General features: G+C 27.6%; 1 pseudogene; it reads right to left on the reverse strand.

Moving 5' to 3' along the window:
* Positions 1–1,685: 1,685 nt before the first annotated feature.
* LOC112749360 (kunitz-type trypsin inhibitor-like 1 protein) lies at positions 1,686–2,498 on the reverse strand (annotated as a pseudogene).
* Positions 2,499–11,188: the final 8,690 nt, after the last annotated feature.

Consider the following 11,188-nt stretch of genomic DNA (forward strand, 5'->3'; position numbering starts at 1 on the left):
AATTTACTATTGACTAAATTTTTATTAGTTACCTAGCAGAATTGCCAATAAAATGCAACAGGATTGACAAACAAGAAAAATCGTCACGTCCTTCTGTTCCGGTTAATTGTGCTTAGATACATTTCTTTCTACTAATATATTACTTTGTTTAAATATATAATTATTTAATATTGAAGGGGAAATTATGGTATAATCAATATTATTTAATTTATATAGTTAAATATTAAGACTGAGTTTCAGCCAACTCTCAAGTTCTTAGAACTTCTTTAAACATTATTGGGCTTCTATTAACTAATGAGTTCTTAATTTTATTATATTAAAAAAAGTTGAATAGAACCAATTTGGTTTAGTCATCAAATAGTCTATTTATTCGTATATTTAAATAAATATTAAAATTTGAATCATGCTTTAATTTATATATATACAGTTTTTTATTAATTAATAATAAATTTTTAAATAAAATTTTAATTTATAATAAATTAATTTTTAACTTGCTGAAGAAGACATATTATTGGACAAAAAAAAAAGAATAGATATATAATTTAGTAATTTTAAAGAAATTATTATGGCGTTCATCATGTTATTAGACTTTAAACTTAATAGTTTTTTTTTTTTCACAGTACTTTAAACTTAATAGTTATCCGTGTACGTTAAATGTTAGTCTAGATCAGTTTAGATTATATGGTAACGATCCAAGTCCATTACTTGACGGAAATTATATGATTAGTTTAAATTATGCTAACTATAAACCCCATTAGTTGACAGAAATTATTTGTTGTGGAATTTTGGTAAATAGATTCTGTACCTTTTCATATAAAAAAAAAATATGATCCAATACCCATTGGGCCGTTGCTTCGGCGCATAAAGCAAAAATTATTCGGCTTCGTACACAAGATAATTATTCACATAAAAATAATTTTATCTAAAAATAATTAATAATTAAAAATTATTAGATAAATTTAATATATTTAATTAAATTTATTTATATAATATATATTTTTATTTATGTGTGAGAACTAAAGTTTTGTATTAATAGGATGAGATTGAATTTTTTTTAATTTTTTTATTTAAGGGAATAAAATATAATTTTTTATTATTACATATTTTATAGATAGAATTAAGAAGAAATATATAAAAAAATTAAAAAATTAAAATTTATAATTTATACCAACAATTAAAAAAATTGAGAGAATATATTTTTTCGAAGAAAAAGGGATCAATATTCACATTTTGTATGTATATTATTGTTCATGCCGCATGTATTCAATGCTTTACATTATTGGTTGAAAAAGAGGGTACAAGATAAGCTAACAATAAGAACCATATAAGTATGACGCATTATTTTTCAATCTATATATAATGAAAATAGAATAAGTATACAATGTGTATAATGGGCTGATTTTTTGACCTAATAAAAAAAGTAACTATTGATTATCGTACAGATTTGAACATCTAGAGTAAAATACTACTAATTTATCAAACATAATACACTTATACTATCCAAAATAACTATTAGAATATCAGGGATAATAAACATCTGTTATCCTACTGAATCGCTTTAAATAAACATCCGATACTTTAATTTTAATTTGAAATTAATCCCATTATATACATTGTACGGAACATGTATTCGCTCCTTAAATTTCCTTTCAAATACATGAATAATGGACATTATTTCATTGAAACTATATGGTGGCGTCATCAACATTGGTGGCATCTACAAACACAATTTGAAAAGGATCATTGTTATTAGTCAAAACCAAACGCCTTCCATCTTCATCATCGTACCTTCCAACATCAGAGCAAGTAGCACCACTTATATTGGGACAAAACACAAGCTTGTAACTCAAATCATCATGTCTCTCAATGATAAACCTACCATTGATCAATTTCTTGCCCTCATGATCCCCAACACCACCAATACCAATCCAATCTCTTGGGAATTCGCCGTCTCCGACCACCACCACCCACTTTGAAGATTCCGCACACTCGGGCCTCTCTTCAAATGATATGTCTAGTGGCGTCGTGTCTGTGAAGATGATACCAGGACTTATTCCTGGTATCGTAAATTCCACAGACATGCTATTTATAACTGCAAGACAGTGACTAGACACGTTGAGTCAGGGATGGAGCTAGATGAAAGATTAGAGATGGGCAAAAAATATTTATATAATAAAATAAGACTAAAATAAAATTTTAAGGGGGCTAAACTAAAATTTACATATAATTTACATGTAAAAAATTAAAATTAGGGAACCATTGCCCCTTTTGTTACAATGTAGCTCTGCCCCTGCGTTGAGTTTCCGATCCTTCCAAGCCTAACTCCTCCGCCCGCCGCGCCAAAGATAGCTGGTTTGATATAGAGACTTTGCCCTGGGAAAATAGGGTTTCCATTTGATATCTACCATTTGTTCAACTGCAGCGTAAGAGAAGGATGGTTGAATGTAGGTGATTAGGGCAAAGAGAAAAGAAAGAGTTATGAGTAATGTTGGCTTCATGATTTATATATCAAGAAGAAAGTTTTGTTATATTTATTTGTGTTCATGCCCTTAATAAGGTCTTAACCTCTATTTAAAGTATTTATAGAGTTACAAGAGTTACATGTTTGAGAGAGTACGTATAGTGTGCGTGTGAATCTAAAACATCGGATGCATGCATGGAAAAATAGTATATATTTCTTTTTCCCAAATTGACACTCAAGTTCAAATTTATAAAATATTTTTTATTATGTTAAAATAAATATGTACACATTGGTTACTATTAGAATCTTTTGTATTAGCATCAAACTTTTGTGATGGATTTTTATGGGTTAATAATGAATATCAATGTTACTAACGAAATTAACTACGAATATTATTGGACAATAAAAATAGAAGAGAGTTAGGGACAGTGACGGATTCAGAAAATTTTGATAGTGGGAAAAAATTGATATAACATGATAATAATTTCTATAATAAAAATAATGTGTATATAAAAAAATTAAATATTAAATTATCTATTAGCCACTATATATCTATGTATAAATACATGTATTGTTTAACTTATTTTTAATGTGTATTTTATATTTTAATATATATTTTATACAGATAATTATTTTTTATGTATATATAACATGATTATTGTTATGATTATATTTTGTTATTGTAAAATATGATTAGCCTTCAAAATATCTAATATACAAATTAAAACACTAAAATAGTAATTTAAATAATATCTAATTTAAAATTTTATTCTTTTAGGTTTTATATTTTTAAAAAATTAATTAATTTTTTTCTTAATACTACCATCAAACTTTCTCTCTTTCCATATATATTACTGAACAATTATTTAAAAATTCACTCCCCAACACAATTAGAAGCCGACTCTTATTGATATTCATAGTTAAAAAAGTTCTTTCAATTAATATAGTTGCTACGCAAAAATTAAAACTAATTTGAAAAAAAGATAAATAATATTTTTTTGAATTGATTTTTAAAAAAAATATTAATTTCGTTTAAATATGAGAATTGATCATTCTAACGAATATCTAATATAAAATTTTTAAATTGACGATTAAGTACTAAAAATTGAGTAAAAGATTATTGTGATGTCAAATTTAATAATCTAATGGGGACAAATAAATATTATTATCATATACTACTAAAAAAATTCCAAATTCTAGTGGGAGCGTTTGCCCCCACACCAATATACTTGGAACCGTCCCTAGTTAGGGGTTAGTATAGATTTTGTAATTTATAATTATTAATTAATTATTATTAATATTTTAATGGTATAAAATTATATTTAATGATATGGAATTACTCACTTTTTTTTGCTGGTTAAATAGTAACCAAATTTTAATAAATACTGGTCTTTTAGACTTTCTGATAAAAATATTGTCACTAATAATGCAAAAAATTATAGTACGGAAGATAATTGCAAATAATTGTCTCATTTGTTTTAGCTCATTTAGGATTGAAATAGTATACTTTTAAATTTTAATATAAGACTTAGTTAGTTAAAACACTTTTGCATACAAAATAATAATAATAATAATAATAATAATAATAAATATTACTATTATTATTATTATTATTATTATTAGTAGTAGTAGTAGTAGTAGTAGTAGGTATTCCATTTGATATATATTGTGTTTTTATGTGTAAGAAAATACTTGTAAATAGAAATACTATATGATGATAAATAGAAAATAGCCCATGTGTTGGTACTTGGTAGAGTATGTTCCGTGCGGTTTTTATATGATTGAAAATAATAAAGGAACGATAAACGGCATAAACCCATTGATTGAAAAAAGTGGAACATAACATAATATATATATTATATAATATAATATAAAAGTAATATTAGAAAAAAAATTTTTAATTATTTTATTTAATTTAAAATATTTATTATAATTTAATATATATAATATCTAAAATTATATATTCATTATATTTAATATTATGTATTTATTTTAAAAATAATTAATAAATATAAAATAAAATAACTTTAAATTAATTTCAGCTGATTTTTATTATCTTAGATAGATAGATAAGTTAGTAGGACTTATTAAAATTTGGCTGATTTTAGTATATAAATAGTATTTTTATAGATTAAAACTTGGAATATTTTAGTAGAATTTGATATATTTAGGTTGAATTGTTATTGAAAACATTAAAAAATAGAAAAAAGACAGAGAAAATTTTAATTAGGTTAAACAAACCAACTCCTTTAATTTATAGGTTAACCAGTTCAAGTTCGTTACACTACAAAAAAAAGTCTATGGTCACAGTAAAAAATCGTGACCATAGCTAGTAAAAAGGGTGACGATAGATCTATGGTTACGGTTTTGGACCTATGGTTACGATTTTTTACTGTGGTCTATTCTTTCGTGGCCATAGGTCTATGATCACGATTTTTTTATCTATGGTCACGATTTCAATTTTTAAAATCTGACACTTTAGGCCACGTTTTTTCACCGTGACCATAGGTTAATCTATGGTCATGCGTAAAAACCGTGATCATAGTCTCTATGGTCACCCCTCCCTAAAACCGTGACCATAGCCTCTATGGTCACTCCTCTCTAAAACCGTGACCATAGCCTTATCTATGGTCACCCCTCCTTAAAACCGTGACCATAGCCTTATCTATGGTCATAGTTTTTCGCCGTGACCATAGCCTTATCTATGGTCACCGTTTTCACCGTGGCCATAGCTTATCTATGGTCACCCTATTTTTAAATGGTGACCATAACCTATTTTGTTTTATGAGATTTAATGTTTTTAAAAGCATAATCACATCTCAAAATGATGATAATCACAAAATAAATCTAAGAATGAGAAATTCAATAAATCTAAATCATAAAAGTTTCATTAAAAACTAGATATCCATTACAACACTAATTAAAATAAGGTGTAATTTATCCATTATTACATATAATATCGGATAAGGTCTCTTATAAAAAAGTAAAGAACATTCGAAGTTGTTATAAATGGTGCCGCAGTAACTAGTCAACTCCTGTTGTCTTTACCAATATGAAAAAATTATCTTGTACACAAAATAAAGCCAAAACAATTTTCAAGAGAAGATAAAGAACATTCGAGAGTAAGAAAACAAAATAATCAATTAACAAATACGAATCCTAAAAGAAACGAAAAGAAAAAGATAAAAAAAAAAAGCATTCTGTATATAGTTATCTCCATCAAGATACAAGAACTTAGAACCCAATTGCATGAAAGTAATTAAATTATCCCAACAAAAAAATGAGAAAGAAAGTCTGCATCAAAACTTTAATTTTTCTTTTCTTCTTAGCTGTACTTCAAATAATTAACGCTAACACAACCAAAGTCCATATAGCAGTCCTTGTTGTTTAATATGATTTCAATAAAATATACTAATCCGGATGAAAATTTTTGTTGAACTATATATTAATTATTCAATTTAATTCTAAAAGAATGCAACATTAACTTTTACCTATTTTGACACTCATAAATTACTAAGAATAACTTAAAGCAACTTCAGTTATACATAAAAACTGATTAGAAGAAAGGAACGGATAGCATTAGTGCTACACTGTTATAATTTCACAAAAGACCTAAATTAAAACTAATTAAATCAATAACAACAAAAATAGAAATTTTCTTGGACATTTCAACTTTTAGATCATAACCCATTTCTTAGAAAAAGCCTTGATGCCTACAATATATGTAACAAAACAAACAAACAAAATTTGGATAAGAAAGAAACATTAAACAAATCGCATCAACATTCAATTTTTTCGTTAATTAATAGGTAACATCATGCATATGAATCTTAATTGATGGATACTATTTAACTAAAAAGCAACGTGAGGAAACATCATAATGCCTTAGAACAACACAATTAGGCTAAAAAAGGAAACAGAATATTCATCACTTACATCATAAACTAACTTGTGTTAGTAGATATTATTACATAAGCATAAGCATTCTAAGTAATACAAGCATTTGAACATAGTCTTTCTAACTCTTACCTATTTGTACAGACTCAGATTCACAAGGTCAAAATCACAAATTCCAAATCTCTAAAATCCCTTAATATGAGTCACCCCTTTTACACAAAGAGACCAAATCCAAAAAGCTTAGATCGTTGACTATGGGTAACACACAAAACAAAGAACCCAAATCTACCCGGTTCTCAAAAAGGTAAACTTTTTATATCAAAAACAGCAAATACTTTCTGGGTATGGCAAATGTGAGTGTAAATCTGAACTTTCAGTGGTGGATGAAAATTGAGAAGAAGATTAATAATTTTAACAACAAATACACACATATGATAATAGAAACTTGAATAAGTAAAAATAGTTTTAACAGTTTCAATTGGATTAAAATAAAATATTATTTTTTCTAGCCATATTAAAAATTCAAGCTAAATTAATGCAACCTTAATACATACAAACAACACCACTGCTTTAGCTTCTTGCCCATGTGCTTCAACATCAAGCGACAGTACTTTTGTACCCTCTGCTCTCACCGTCTTCAACTCTCTTACCATCACTAGCTATTACTTCTTATTCACTCATTCAACTCCATAATGTAAATACTACCTACTAATCAAATCAAATGATATTTTTTTCTTTTTATTATCACATCTTCTACTAAGCTTCGTCATCTTTATTATTTTTCCTAATTTTTGAAATCAAAGCTAGCTACATTGTTCAACAGCAGAGACAATTTTTTATTTATATTTTTTTTCCAAACCTACTGATAATTTAAATTTAAGATCAGGGACTAGAAAAATGAAGTCTAAATTGCTAGCTAGTAGAATTTTAGTTAACTATGAAGACACAAGCAATTGACCCAAAACAAGAAAAGCCAGAAGAACTGCACCAATGCTTCAGACCAGATACATGATTTCCATACCATCTTGTCCACTTATTTTCTTCTTACTCTGTTTTTTTTTATTTCTCTTTCCATCATCTCGTTTTTTGTTTTTAATATTTTTCTAAAAAATTCGTACTTTATGAAAGCACTACTGATTTATTTAGCATTTATTGTCTATTTTATATCAATCAGAATCATATTTTCTATTTAAGATAGATAAGCTTGTTGGTTCAAGGCATTTTCAATTCAAAAAGTTTCTTTTGTTCAAGAAGGGAGAGATTAGAATTTAGAAATCAAAAAGGGCAAAACTTGTCGAGGTAAAGACTCGTGAAATAGACCTGTGAACAAGAACTTTTTATACATGATTTAAAAAAATTAAAGAGAAAAAATTAATTAAGCAAAACAACAGAATGCAAGTAACCAAACTCAAATATGAGCATGACAGAGAGAGTTAAATTACATGAATGTCTAAGTCATCCTGCATGTGCTTTGAACTTTGAGTGTTTCCCAACACCGCATCACCATCTCAAACTGAAATTAACTATGACGGAGCTTCCAATCACGGCGACACAGTTTCCAATGACGGCGACGGATCTTCCTGCTGTGGCGGTGGAGGATGCGTGGGTGTGAGGCCTGCGGTGGCTGTGGGGTTACGGGGAGGTGCAGCGGCTGCAGGAACAGATGCAGAGACTGCGTGGCTGCAGTAGCGGCAGAGAATGCGATGGCTGCGGGGGCGGGCTGCAGTGTTGGGTGGCTAGGCGCTAGGTTTAGTTCGTTGATACTGTGTAGTTTTAGACAGGAGAGGATCGTGGTGCTAAGTGAGTGTGGGTGTGGCTGCGTTGGTTTCTTAGCTTCTTTAGTTTTAGGGTTTTGACGTTTGTTTTTTTTTTTTCTAAAAAAACACAAAACTTAATAATTATTAAGTTTTAAATCATTTTTAATTTAAAATTAATAATATTCAACTTAATTTTTTATTTATAAAATTAGATTTAAAATTTTAATATTTTAAAGTAAATCACATAAAATTTTTATTAAATTTTAATTATTAAAATTTTTAAATTTTAAATATATAAAATATTTAAAATTATAAAAAATATATAAAAATCTAAATTAATTTTAATTTAAATGATTAAAACTGTGACTATAAATCCTTTTATATTAACTCTCAAAATCGTTATCATAGACTATTTTAGATCACCTCTCAAAACCATGACCACAGACCCTTTTAGGTCACCCTTTCAAAAAATCGTGACCATAGACCCTTTTAGGTCACTTCCCAAAACCGTGACCATAGACACCTTTAATTAGATCACCTCCCAAAATCGTGACTATAGACTTTTTTAGGTCACCCTTTCAAAAAACTGTGACTATAGGTCACCCCCAAAACGGTGACCATAGACCCCTTTAGCTCACACCCCAAAACGGTGACCATAGACCCCTTTAGGTCACCTCCCAAAATCATAACCATAGATCCCTTTAGGTCACCCCCAAAACCGTGACCATAAACCCTTTTAGGTCATCCTTCTGAAAAACCGTGACTATAGACCCTTTTTGGTCACTGTAAAAAACCGTGACCATAGATCCTTTTAGGTCACTCCCAAAATCGTGACCATAGACCCTTTAGGTCACCCCCAAAACCGTGACCATAGACCCTTTTAGGTCACCCTTCCGAAAAGTCGTGACCATAGGCCCTTTTTGGTCACTGTAAAAAATCGTGACCATAGACATCTTTAGGTCACCTCCAAAACTGTGACCATAAACTCTTTTAGGCCACTCCCAAAACCGTGACCATAGACCCCTTTAGGTCACCTCCCAAAACCATGACCATAGATCTTTTTAGGTCACCCTTTTTTGAAAAATCGTGACCATAGACCCTTTATGGTCACTGTAAAAAACCGTGACCATAGATCATTTTAGGCCACTTCCTAAAACCGTGACCATAGACCCTTTTAGGTCATCCTCCAAAACCGTGATCATAGATCCTTTTAGGTCACCCCTCAAAACCGTGACCATAGTTTTTTTTTGTCACGCTAAAAAATCGTAACTATAGAGAGTTTATGATATTGGTTTTTTATCGTAACAAAAAAAACTGTGACCATAGACCCAAAATATTGTAGTGTTAAGGTCTCATTTTCACAAGTCTATTTTTGGAGCAAAATATCCACCTAGTTCAAGTAGTTAATTAAACAGAAGAGTTCGACGAACTTAGCCCATTTGACATCCTACTTATTGGTTCCTATGCATACTTTTTAGTGTCAAGCTAGCCTAACAAATCAAGGGTTTTTCTTTTTATCCTTAAATTAATTTATTCTTGTCTTATTATACGAATTAAGAAACGCGTTCTTTTGTTAAGAATAAATATTATGCCATAACATACACATATTTTATATATATATATAGGGTAAAAACGTATTTAAAACAAGGGAAAAAATTTGTTACACAGATCAGACAAATAGAAATCTGATACATCAATCAACCAAAGCATGTTATTACGTAATTCGAAGCAACTTCTTTCGAATTACATTCCTACATAATTCGAAACAATATAGTTTGAATTATGCACAACGTTTTGTGAAGGTAAATCGAAGCAATTTGGTTCGATTTACTCCTTGGTTTTGTTTCTATATAATTCGAATGGGGCTAATTCGAATTACTATGCATTGAGCTATTACTCTATTACAAATTTTTATAGTATTCCAAACATCTTTTAAGTCATTTTTTAAAATTATTTTACATGGAATAAAATATTTTTTGTGATATAATTTAAAAAAATATTAAAAAAATTTATTAAACTATATATTTACTCAAATTTTAAATATAATACTCTTCTACATAATTAATAATTTAAAAATTAAAAAAATTATTTAAAATTTGAGTAAATATATAGTTTAATAAATTTTTTAAATATTTTTTAAAGTAAACCACAAAAAATATTTTATTCCATGTAAAATAATTATTTAAAAATTTTTTATTTAAAATTAAAAAAATTATTTAAAAATTAATTATGTAGAAGAGTATTATATTTAAAATTTGAGTAAATATATAGTTTAATAAATTTTTTTTATATTTTTTTAAATTAAACCACAAAAAATATTTTATTCCAGGTAAAATAATTTTAAAAAATAATTTAAAAGATGTTTGAAATACTATAAAAATTTGTAATAGAGTAATAGCTCAATGCATAGTAATTCGAATCAGCCTCATTCGAATTATATAGAAACAAAACCAAGGAGTAAATCGAACTAAGTTGCTTCGATTTACCTTCACAAAACGCTTGTGCATAATTCGAACTATATTGTTTCGAATTATGTAGGAATGTAATTCGAGAGAAGTTGCTTCGAATTACATAATAACATGCTTTGGTTGATTGATGTATCAGATTTCTATTTGGCTGATTTGTGTAACAAATTTTTTCCCTTGGTTTAAATACGTTTTTTACCCATATATATATATCATAAGAGGAGTTGTTAAAGTTATTAAATTAATAAAAAAATTTATGATAAAAAATTATGTAAAGTTTATTTTTTTAATATAATTATTGTGTATCTATTAAAATAAAATATTTAAAATTTTTTAGTAATAATAATCTTAATTTGTGTTCTAAAGATATATATTTGCTAAACTCTATTTTTGTTTTTGTTGCAAATTAAGTGTTATTTTTAATTTCAAGAAGCTATTAATTAATTTTTACTTACATTTTGGGTTTTAAAATAAGTATCACTTTGCTTTTTAGGTTCATTAAAAAATTATGTAGATACTAAATAGAAAGATAATTCTAGGAGATAAAATAATTAATGAAGAAAGAGATAGTATTAGAGATCTTTTTACTTTTTTCTCTTTTTTTTTTT

Source organism: Arachis hypogaea, chromosome 15 (assembly GCF_003086295.3).
Source record: "Arachis hypogaea cultivar Tifrunner chromosome 15, arahy.Tifrunner.gnm2.J5K5, whole genome shotgun sequence".
In the NCBI taxonomy this organism is placed as follows: Eukaryota; Viridiplantae; Streptophyta; class Magnoliopsida; order Fabales; family Fabaceae; genus Arachis; species Arachis hypogaea.